This window comes from Mus caroli, unplaced genomic scaffold (genome assembly GCF_978045245.1).
Source record: "Mus caroli unplaced genomic scaffold, Mus_caroli_1 scaffold_15, whole genome shotgun sequence".
Lineage (NCBI taxonomy): Eukaryota > Metazoa > Chordata > Mammalia > Rodentia > Muridae > Mus > Mus caroli.
In genome coordinates, this window is record NW_028227270.1 from 1,309,515 (window position 1) to 1,321,580 (window position 12,066).

The following is a 12,066-nucleotide window of genomic DNA, read 5'->3' on the forward strand; positions in this document are numbered from 1 at the left end:
ATCTCAAAAATGTTCTTGGCATAGTCTTTAGTTGGGAGGGGTTGGACTGAGTTCGCTCCCTTATCTCAGAAATGCTTCTGGAACCGTTCTCACTTGGGAGGGGGTCGGACTCTGGGGTGAAGAGTTTAAGAATGTACTCTGAGGTAAAAAGTTCAGGAGTGCTCCGGGAACAGTCTCTGGATGGGAGGGGTAAGAGAGTTCAGGAACAGTTCAGGTGTCCAGTAATTTTCCTCTTTCATTCCCCCCTTCTTCTAGTGAATAATTCTAATCTTAGAATTTCAGATACTGCATTTACTCTATTTTAACATGGGAACAAAAACAGAACAAGAAGCATTAGTAAACAGAACTAGGCAGGGGCCTTTTTAGCGAGGCTTGAGGGTCTGGGCATGATGTAGGTGCATGTAGATCAGATCTCTGGCTGGAACTGGTGAGATGTCCTTGGGGTACTCAGCTCGTTCACTGTCTCGGCTGTTGGGATCCCTGGCGCGATGTCGTCCGCGTACTCAGTTCAATTTTTTCCAGTTGTGACCAGACCACCTGCAAGCCTTTTAACTTAGCATACAGAGCATTATTAACAACATAGGTTTAAACACATTATTTAAAACAGTAATGGGCATAGGAGTTTCATAAAGGATCTTAAACAGAGTAAAACTGAATCAAGAGATAGGGCATAGGGAAAGAACACCAAGTCCATGCCAGTCTCCACGATTAATTTTGTCAAGGTCTGTCTTAGAGTTTTAAACTAATTTTTATCTATCCTGAGCTCTGAGGTCTATACACACAATGTAATTTTTATTTGACCTCTAAATGCTTGGCCACACCCTGACTTACCTGGGCAACAAAGCAGGGCCATTATCTGACACTATTGCTCTTGGCACTCTGAACCTTGGAAAAATTTTCTTTAATAATCTTCTTGATGACTATGTGAGCAGTCTCATTTATTCATATTGAGAACGTCTTTCTCTGCAGATGTCAACAGCTTTCTTTGTTTGTATTGTTCCATACAGTGGCAAAAGCATACCTGCTGTCAGTGTAGACTTTTCTTTTGTCATTTATAAAGCTTGTATCAAAACCACAAATTCAGCTTTCTGGGCTGAAGTCTCTTTAGGGAGGCTGCTGGCCTAGATCACCTGCTTTTTGTCCACTGCTGCACTGCTGTCCCCGCCTTCCGCTTACCTTTAACCATGAGGCTACTGCCATCCGTGTACCAGTTCAGCATATAGGGTAAAAGGCTTAGTCAGATCTGGCAAAGCCAGAGCGGGGGCTGCAAGCAGGGCTGCCTTTATGCTGTCAAAGGCTTTTTGGTGTTCCTCAGTCCAGGTGAATGGGACTTTTTCTTTAGTCCAGAGTCTGCAAAAGCCCACCGTTCCCAGAAACTCACGTACTTGGCGCGGGGTGGTGGGGGTTGGGATCAGCATCACAGTCTTTTTTCTTGGCTTCGGTGAGCCACCGCTTTCCGTCGTTTTGGCACCTCGGTACGACATAACTGAGCTTTCTTAGCCGATACCCGATACCCCAACTCACCCAGTTCATTCAGGAACTTCTAGGAGGGCCAGAATTTTTTCTTTGTCTTTGATGTCTCTGCCTTCAGCCAACCGCAGGGCTTGGGTTAGCGCCAGGAGTTCAGCCTTCTGAGCCAAAGTTCCTTCTGCCAGAATGTCAGTGATGAGTAGGTGAAGACTCAGCAGGTTAGCAGGGGAAGCGAAGGTCACTTGTTCTGTCAACAAAAAGCTCTAATAATGTGTCCATCAGTCAGGGAAACAATTGAATCATGTGTCCCTGACCAAAAGCCACTATGTGCAGACAAGCAGGTCATCTTACAGTCACCAGGTCTAATTTTCACAAGTATGCCACCGGTCTTTTTTAGGGTCCCAATCTCTGAGTAAGAACCTCTTTGGCAATACTTTTGTTCTCAGTCACATTTAGGAGTCCCAAAGTTGGGGACAACATTAGGGCAGTCTCAATAGCATCTAAGGCCATCCAAGGTTGTTCTTTATTTCTTATACGAGGAGCTGTTTATCTTTTTAATTCAGCAAAACCTGGAATCCACAGTTTGCAAAGGCCTGTAGTGTCCAGGAACCTTTTAAACTTGCTTTGCATTGGTCAGTGGAGGAATATGAAACACAGTCTCTTTTTAGCTGCTTCAACAGGTAGACCACCGGTCTCTTTTAAGGACTCAGCTTCTGTGTTAGCACCCCTTCTGCTATCTCTTTATTTTTAGCCACGAACAGGTGAAGGGTTTTGTCTTGGGGGGGGGGCTCCTCTTCTTTTTGTTAGGACAGTCTCTCACCCAGTGCTCTTCTTTTTCAACAGCAAACACTTTGATCCTTAGCCAAAAGCTTTCTCTTTTTTTTTTTTTTTTTTTTTTTTTGTTGCCAGGTACTAAGTTTTCTAGTTTCCCTGACGTTTGTGACCAGCATTTCATTTCTCTTATCATTTTTGAAAATTTTCTGGCTCCCTATTTCTTACAGATCATCTCTAAGTGCTAGTATTATTAGCAAGTGTCACTTTGCTAGGTTCTAGTCTTTGTCATTTATCTCTCTTTGCTCCTATTTCTTAACTGCAATGGAGATCTCATATAATGTCTCTCTTTCTATCTATATATATCTCTTTCTTGTCTTTGCTTACTTTGAATGTTATCTAATTATTACATCTATATTCTGTCACTTAACTTTTTTCATAGTTTACCTCTTTTTACTGTTAGATCAGATTGATGGGACATTTTCAGTCCCACAGAGACGAGACCTCATCAGAGCCCGGCAGTTAGACCCGTAGGTGCTCCTTACCTTGTATATCTCCCTCATCGGAGCTTAAAACAGATTCACTGCTAGCAGCTCAGGGCGATGCCTGAGAAGAGAAAACACACGGGGCAGAGAAAGGGGTGCAGCTCTTACATCTGGCTGCACAAGACCACTGATATTTCAAAATGAACACAATTTTTTCTGTTAACAGTTAGCAAGAGACAGGATACAGGGGACAGGGAAATGAGAAGCAACCAGGGAACCTTGTGGCGTCCTCAGATCAGACGCGGCAACCCGCTGAACTCAAGCATACTAGTCAGCGGAGGGAAAGAAACTAACCAGGATTTTCTCAGTAACGGCGAATGGACAGGGAGGAGCCAAGCGCCGAGTACGGCAAAATGTGGGAGTGGCAAACAAACACTGGCAGGGAGGGGGAATTTAACCACTTGTTTTCCGGCATGGCTTGAGCCCCCGGAGGCGGCGGCGTCCGCCACCCCACACACAGGCATCCACGGAGCTCTCTTGGCCGGAGGCAATGGCGGCCTCCCGAGCTTTGGAAACGCAAGGCGCCTGCGCGGCAGGGCGGGGGAACTTCTCTGCGCGCCCCACGGCGGGCGCGCAGACACAAGGGAGTGCGGGCAGACTCCAGGGGGAAGCCAAAGGAGGGACGGCGGCCACAGTTGGCCCCTCCCCAGCTGTGGCAGGCTTCACGGCTATTCCGGGGCGCCAGGCGGGACTGACAGGCCGCCGTACTTACTACCAGCATTTTACTCACTCGCAGGGCACAGACAGCCTCCGTTGCTGCTGTGTCTGCAGAACTCAGAACCTCAGCACCACTGCTGCAGCTCTGGATCTCAGAGCTCTTTTGAGCAGCCTGGAGAGGACCGGCCTGGTGATTTTTTTCTCTTTTAAAACCATTGCTGACAAATTCTGTCCTGACGTCAGTCCAAGTCTACAGTCGACAAAGGGGTTAACACACACACACACACACACACACACACACTCTTGTCACGTGACCAAAACACAACCAGCCAAACGCCACTTTCTGACGGGGTTGAATTCCACATTGACTCTTTTTCCTGATAGGGGTGGGATTCCACATCCACTCCCGCTCTGGCAGAGAGAACACTCTCTCTCTCTCTCACTCTGCCAGGCAACAGCCAGGTCTTTTTGACTGTTCTGTACCCTGGGCACTCCTTCCAGGGTCTCCCTTGGAACATCTTTTTGGGGTGCAGACTGTGAGGCCATAGACAGTCGTCCTCTCACAGCCACTAGGGTCCTTACGGTCCACAGTGGCAGCTGCCAGAATCAGAATACACAAATGCAGCAGTTCCACACCTACACACCCAGCAGATTGTCCCATTTCTAGAATAATAGCAAACAACAAGAGCAGACACGAGACTCAGACAAAAATAAACCAAAAACAGCGGCGACTTCCCGTCGCCCACAGGCAACTCACAGATTCAGATGGCCTCTCCAAGGCCGGCCGGCTTAGACCTTTCACCAAAGTGATAGTCTCTTGGCCTTCAGAGGGGTCCGCCAAGCGTCCTTGGCCCTCCCCTTGTCTTCCTGGGGCGTCCCCCAGGGCGATCGGACGGTGGACACCAGACACGTCTGTCCTATCCACCCCGCGCTCTCTATTGAGACCTGCCTGGTCTCCAGCTCCCGGAGCACGGTCTCTGGTGCTCGTACTGAGCACAGAGCGTCACGCAAACCCAGAACTGCGATCGCACCAAACAGCAGAACGGCCTACCTGGCCTCCAGATACAGAACACAGATACCAGACCAAACAGAATAGCAGAATAAAAAATCTTACCCCTGAGTGGGTTCAGGACTTCTGGGTGATCGCGCTGATTCCCGGCCAATGCACCAAATGAAAGACTCCAAAACTCCCAAAGGGAGGCACTTACTCAAGCCTCGGGACAGCCGCGCACCCAAGAAGACACTGAGACCGAACTTAAGATGTATAGAGAGTAAGATTTAATACAGCAACGACAAGAAAGCACACAAAAAAGCACATATACCAGATATCTGGGGTCGAAACTCATGCAGCCAGCAAGGTGCAGAGGAGATTCGGCAACTAGCCCAAACTTTTCACAGGCTTTTATAGGAAACAGCCAAGGGGAAAAGTACAAGTTTTACGTCACCAAGGGGTCGTGTCCTATATTTTGGCAATGTACTCGATCTATTGGAACATTTTGGGGTAGTACCAGGAGGCCCCTATCTCAAAAATGTTCTTGGCATAGTCTTTAGTTGGGAGGGGTTGGACTGAGTTCGCTCCCTTATCTCAGAAATGCTTCTGGAACCGTTCTCACTTGGAAGGGGGTCGGACTCTGGGGTGAAGAGTTTAAGAATGTACTCTGAGGTAAAAAGTTCAGGAGTGCTCCGGGAACAGTCTCTGGATGGGAGGGGTAAGAGAGTTCAGGAACAGTTCAGGTGTCCAGTAATTTTCCTCTTTCAGTTGTACTACAGAACAGTCTTGATTAAAACTGGCTGGTATTGGTACACAGACAGATTGGTCAGTGGGATAGAACCAATAACCAGAAACAAACCCACATACGTATGGATATTTGCAAAGTACCCCAAACCATACTATTGAAAAAAGGAAGGACCTTCAATGAATGGCGCTGGTCTTACTGGCTCTCTGCATGTAGAAGACTGCATACAGATCCATATTTATCACCTTGCCCAAAGTTCAAGTCCAGGAGGATCACGGACCTCAATATAAATGCAGATCCACTGAATGTAATGGAAGAGAAAGGAACACAGGAGACAATTTTTGTCAAGAGAACACAAGTGGCCCAGGCTGTAATATCAACAATAAATGGGACCTCATGGAATTTCAAAGGGTTTCTCTGTATAACCCTGGGTGTCCTGGAACTCACTCTGTAGACTAGGCTGGCCTCAAACTCAGAAATCTGCCTGCCTCTGCCTCCCAAGTGCTGGGATTAAAGGCGTGCTCCACCACTGTCCAGCTCTGTGGTTCATTCTTTAAAAAGCCATAGCATCTGAGTGTTCCATTGTGGTTGGGAGTAACAGCATCCAGAACAAAAATTTCATGGGATGGCTGATTGGCCTGATGCTGGGTGTCTATGGTCCATGAGAGATGGTGTTTTCCTTCCTGGATCAGAATGAATCTGCCAAATCCTCTGGATGAGCCACACTTAAAGAATATAGAGACTCCAGGGGTCACAGCAGTGCTGGGCCAGACTGACTGGCTGGAATTTTCATATGCTCCTAGGATACAAGGAGCAGTGTGTGAAATGAACATTAGTGACCCACTAGGATCGTTAGGATTGTCCTCTAGGATTGGACTCTGAGAGAAAAGCTCCTGGAGGTTAGATCTTCTTCTTAGGATAAAGCACATGCTGGGATGCCTGAGTGTCCTCTCAACTGTCATCATCAGATCCATGGCATCACTGCACTCTGAGAAGCCAGCAGCACTCTTGCAGTAACACTTACATATGCCTGTATATGTAATTGTCATGTGTTGAATGTTGAACTTGGCCTTGTTCCTGGATTCCAGAGATTGGGGTGTAAATGTCTCATTCACAAAGAATCAATAGAATGTTTAAAAACATTAAGGAGGTTATACTTATTAATATGTATACATAAAAATATGCATGGAATAGCACTTAGGAACAAATTGGCTCCGTAGTTGAAGGAGAGCTGAGATGTGTGCATGGGAGTGTTTGGAAAGAGAAGAGTGTAGAAACATGTTCTTACTAAACAGTAATCTCAAAATTGTACAAAACCATATAAATGTTACCCGATAATGGCTACACTACCCAGGTTCAGCATTGAAACCATACAGCATAAAAAACAAACAAACAAAAAACCTACATAAAAATAAAAACCTAACATAGAGCTTTGCAAATGATACAGTTGAATAGTTCTGTAACAATTATTAGAGGACAAGAACTGCCTTCAATTTGTCCTTTGTCTGATACACTTACTCACCTTCAAGCAATTGGTTATGCCAATAACCCAAAACAAAGCTCCAAATTGCTAACCTGGAGAGATGAAGAAGGCAATTCAGGACAAATTAAGCCATATGTTATGTCAAATTTGCCTGTTACCCTATGTGGAAGAGATCTCTTGTCACAGGTGGGCATTATAATGTGCAGTCCTAATGAGGCAGTGACCAAGCAGATGCTCAGATAAGGATTTTTGCCTGGTCATGGGTTTGGCAAGAAAGGACAAGGTATTAAGACTTTTGAAGTTCCTAAACCTCACTCTAACACAAGATGTTTGGGGTATTTTCAGTAATGGCCACTATATTACCTGCTTCCCATGCTGATAAAATTCAATGGCTTAGTGATATTCCAGTGTGGGTTTACCATCAGTGGTCTTTACCTAAAGAGAAAATAGAAGCTGCCTTTTCACTAGTGCAGGAGAAACTAGAGGCAGGACTTTTAGTAGAATCTCAGTCTCCTTGGAATACTCCAAATTTTGTTATCAAGAAAAAATCTGGTAAATGGAGATTGTTACAAGATCTAAGAAAAGTGAATGAAACCATGATACCTATGGGAGCTTTACAACCTTGGCTTCCATCTCCGGTAGCCATTCCTAAAGGTTATTATAAAATTGTGGTAGATGTGAAGGATTGTTGCTTTACTAATCCTTTTCATCCTGAGGATTGTGAAAGACTTGCTTTCAGTGTTCCTTCTATAAATTTTAAAGAACCTTTGAAGAGATATCAATGGACAGTTCTCCCACAGGGCATGGCGAATAGTCCTACCTTATGTCAAAAGTTTGTGGCACAAGCCATTCAGCCTGTGAGACAACAATGGCCTATGATTTATATCATTCATTACACAAATGATGTCTTGATGGTGGGAAAAGACCCTCAGGATTTGCTATTGTTTTATAGAGATTTACAAAAGGCCTTAGCTGATAAAGGACTACAAATAACTCCCGAGAAGACACAAACTCAAGATCCTTATAATTATTTGGGTTTTAGACTTACAAATCAAGCAGTTTTCCCCCAGAAAACAGTTATTCACAGGAACAATTTAAAAACTTTAAATGATTTTCAAAAATTGTTAGGTGATATTAATTGGCTTCCCCCCTATTTAAAGTTTATACAGGGGAATTGAAAACTTTTTTTTTTCTTTTTTTTCCTTTTTAAATATTTTTATTAGGTATTTTCCTCATATACATTTCCAATGCTATCCCAAAAGTCCCCCATAAACTCCCCCCCACACTACCCTACCCACCCACTCCCACTTTTTAGCCCTGGCATTCCCCTGTACTGGGGCATATAAAGTTTGCATGACCAATGGGCCTCTCTCTCCAGTGATGGCCTACTAGGCCATCTTTTGATACATATGCAGCTAGAGACAAGAGCTCCAGGGTACTGGTTATTTCATATGGTTGTTCCACCTATAGGGTTTCAGTTCCCTTTAGCTTCTTGGGTACTTTCTCTAGCTCCTCCATTGGGGGCCCTGTGATCCATCCAATGGCTGACTGTGAGCATCCACCTCTGTGTTTGCTAGGCCCCTGCATTGTCTCACAAGGGACAGCTATATCAGGGTCCTTTCAGCAAAATCTTGCTAGTGTATGCAATGGTGTCAGCGTTTGGAGACTGATTATGGGATGGATCCCTGGATATGGCAGTCTCTAGATGGTCCATCCTTTTGTCTCACCTCCAAACTTTGTCTCTGTAACTCCTTCCATGGGTGTTTTTTTTTTCCCCAATTCTAAGAAGGGGCAAAGTATCCACACTTTGATCTTCGTTCTTCTTGAGTTTCATGTGTTTCGCAAATTGTATCTTATACCTTGGGTATTCTAAGTTTATCGGCTAATATCAACTCATCAGTGAGAACATATCATTTGAGTTCCTTTGTAATTGGGTTACCTCACTCAGGATAATGCCCTTCAGGTCCAACCATTTGCCTAGGAATTTCATAAATTCATCCCTTTTAATAGCTGAGTAGTACTCAATTGTGTAAATATGCCACATTTTTTGTATCCATTCCTCTGTTGAGAGGCATCTGGGTTCTTTCCAGCTTCTAGTTATTATAAATAAGGCTGATATGAACATAGTGGAACATGTGTCTTTCTTACCAGTTAGAACATCTTCAGGATATATGCCCGGGAGAGGTATTGTGGGATCCTCTGTTAGTACTATGTCCAATTTTCTGAGGAACCGCCAGACTGATTTCCAGAGTGGTTGTACAGGCTTGCAATCCCACCAACAATGGAGGAGTGTTGCTCTTTCATCACATCCTTGCCAGCATCTTTTGTCACCTGAATTTTTGATCTTAGCCATTCTGACTGGTGTGAGATGGAATCTCAGGGTTGTTTTGATTTGCATTTCCCTGATGATTAAGGATACTGAATATTTTTTTCAGGTGCTTCTCAGCCATTCGGTATTCCTCAGGTGAGAATTTTGTTTAGCTCTGTGCCCCAATTTTTAACGGGGTTATTTGATTTTCTGGAGTCCACCTTCTTGAGTTCTTTATATATATTGGATATTAGTCAACTATCTGATTTAGGATAGGTAAAGATCCTTTCCCAATCTGTTGGTGGCCTTTTTGTCTTATTGACGGTGTCTTTTGCCTTACAAAAGCTTTGCAGTTTTATGAGGTCCCATTTGTCAATTCACGATCTTACAGCACAAGCCATTGCTGTTCTATTTAGGATTTTTCCCCCTGCCCATACCTTCGAGGCTTTTCCCCACTTTATCCTCTGTAAGTTTCAGTGTCTCTGGTTTTATGTGGAGTTGCTTGATCCACTTAGATTTGACCTTAGTACAAGGAGATAGGAATAGATCAATTTGCATTCTTCTACATGATAACAACCAGTTGTGCCAGCACCATTTGTTGAAAATGCGGTCTTTTTTTTCACTGGATGGTTTTAGCTCCCTTTTCAAAGTGACCATAGGTGTGTGGGTTCATTTCTGGGTCTTCAATTCTATTCCATTGGTCTACTTGTCTGTCACTATAGTAGTACCATGCAGTTTTTAATCACAATTGTTCTGTAGTACAGCTTTAGGTCAGGCATGGTGATTCCACCAGAGGTTCTTTTATCCTTGAGAAGAGTTTTTGCTATCCTAGGTTTTTTGTTATTCCAGATCAATTTGCAGATTGCTCTTTCTAATTCGTTGAAGAATTGAGTTGGAATTTTGATGGGGATTGCATTGAATCTGTAGATTGCTTTTGGCAAGATAGCCATTTTTACAATTTTGATCCTGCCCATCCATGAGCATGGAAGATCTTCCCAACTTCTGAGATCTTCTTTAAATTCTTTCTTCAGAGACTTGAAGTTCTTATCATACAGATCTTTCACTTCCTTAGTTAGAGTCACACCAAGGTATTTTATATTATTTGTGACTATTGAGAAGGGTGTTGTTTCCCTAATTTCTTTCTCAGCCTGTTTATTCTTGGTGTAGAGAAAGACCATTGACTTGTTTGAGTTAATTTTATATCCAGCTACTTTGGTGGAATTTTTAGTGTCACTTACATATACTATCATATCATCTGCAAAAAGTGATATTTTGACTTCTTCCTTTCAAATTTGATTCCCGTTCATCTCCTTTTGTTGTCGAATTGCTCTGGCTAGGACTTCAAATACAATGTTGAATAGGTAGGGAGACAGTGGGCAGCCTTGTCTAGTCCCTGATTTTAGTGGGATTGCTTCCAGCTTCCTACCATCTACTTTGATGTTGGCTACTGGTCTGTTGTAGATTGCTTTTATCATGGTTAGGTATGGGCCTTGAATTGGTGATCTTTCCAAGACTTTTATCATGAATGGGTGTTGGATTTTGTCAAATGTTTTCTTTGAGTGTATGGAGATGATCATGTGGTTTTTGTCTGTGAGTTTGTTTATATAATGGATTACATTGATGGATTATTGTATATTGAACCATCCCTGCATCCCTGGAATGAAACCTACTTGGTCAGGATGGATGATTGTTTTAATGTGTTCTTGGATTCCGTTAGCAAGAATTTTATTGAGTATTTTTGCATCGATATTCATAAGGGAAATTATTCTGAAATCTCTATCTTTGTTGGATCTTTCTGTGATTTAGGTATCAGAGTAATTGTGGCTTCATAGAATGAGTTGGGTAGAGTACCTTCTACTTCTATTTTGTGGACTAATTTGTGCAGAACTGGAATTAGATCTTCTTTGAAGCTCTGATAGAACTCTGCACTAAACCCATCTGGTCCTGGGGTTTTTTTGGTTGGGAGACTATTAATGACTGCTTCTATTTCTTTAGGGGATGTGGGACTGTTTAGATCATTAACTTGATCCTGATTTAACTTTGGTACCTGGTATCTGTCTAGAAATTTGTCCATTTCGTCCAGGTTTTCCAGTTTTGTTTAGTATAGCCTTTTGTAGAAGGATCTTATGGTGTTTTGGATTTCTTCAGAATCTGTTGTTATGTATCCTTTTTCATTTCTGATTTTGTTAATTAGGATGCTTTCCCTGTGCCTTCTAGTGAGTCTGGCTAAGGATTTATACATCTTGTTGATTTTCTCAAAGAACCAACTCAGCGTTTGGTTGATTCTTTGAATAGTTCTTCTTGTTTCTACTTTGTTGAATTTGCACCTGAGTTTGATTATTTCCTTCCATTTACTCCTCTTGGGCGAATTTTCTTCCTTTTTTTTCTAGAGCTTTTAGGTGTGTTGTCAAGCTGCTAGTGTGTGCTCTCTCTAGTTTCCTTTTGGAGGCACTCAGAGCTATGAATTTCCCTCTCAGAAATGCTTTCATTGTGTCCCATAAGTTTGGGTATGTTGTGGCTTCGTTTTCATTAAACTCTAAAAAGTCTTTAATTTCTTTCTTTATTCCTTCCTTGTCCAAGGTATCATTGAGAAGAGTGTTGTTCAGTTTCCACGTGAATGTTGGCTTTCCATTATTTATGTTGTTATTAAAGATCAGCCTTAGTCCATGGTCGTCTGATAGGATGCATGGGACAATTTCAATATTTTTGTATCTGTTGAGGCCTGTTTTGTGACCAATTATATGGTCCATTTTGTAGAAGGTACCATGAGGTGCTTAGAAGAAGGTATATCCTTTTGTTTTAGGATAAAATGTTCTGTAGATATCTGTTAAGTCCATTTGTTTTATAACTTCTGTTAGTTTCACTGTGTCCCTGTTTAGTTTCTGTTTCCACGATCTGTCCATTGATGAAAGTGGGGTGTTGAAGTCTCCCAATATTATTGTATGAGGTGCAATGTGTGTTTTGAGCTTTACTAAAGTGTCTTTAATGGATGTGGCTGCCCTTGCATTTGGAGTATAGATATTCAGAATTGAGAGTTCCTCTTGGAGGATTTTACCTTTGATGAGTATGAAGTGTCCCTCCTTGTCTTTTTTGATA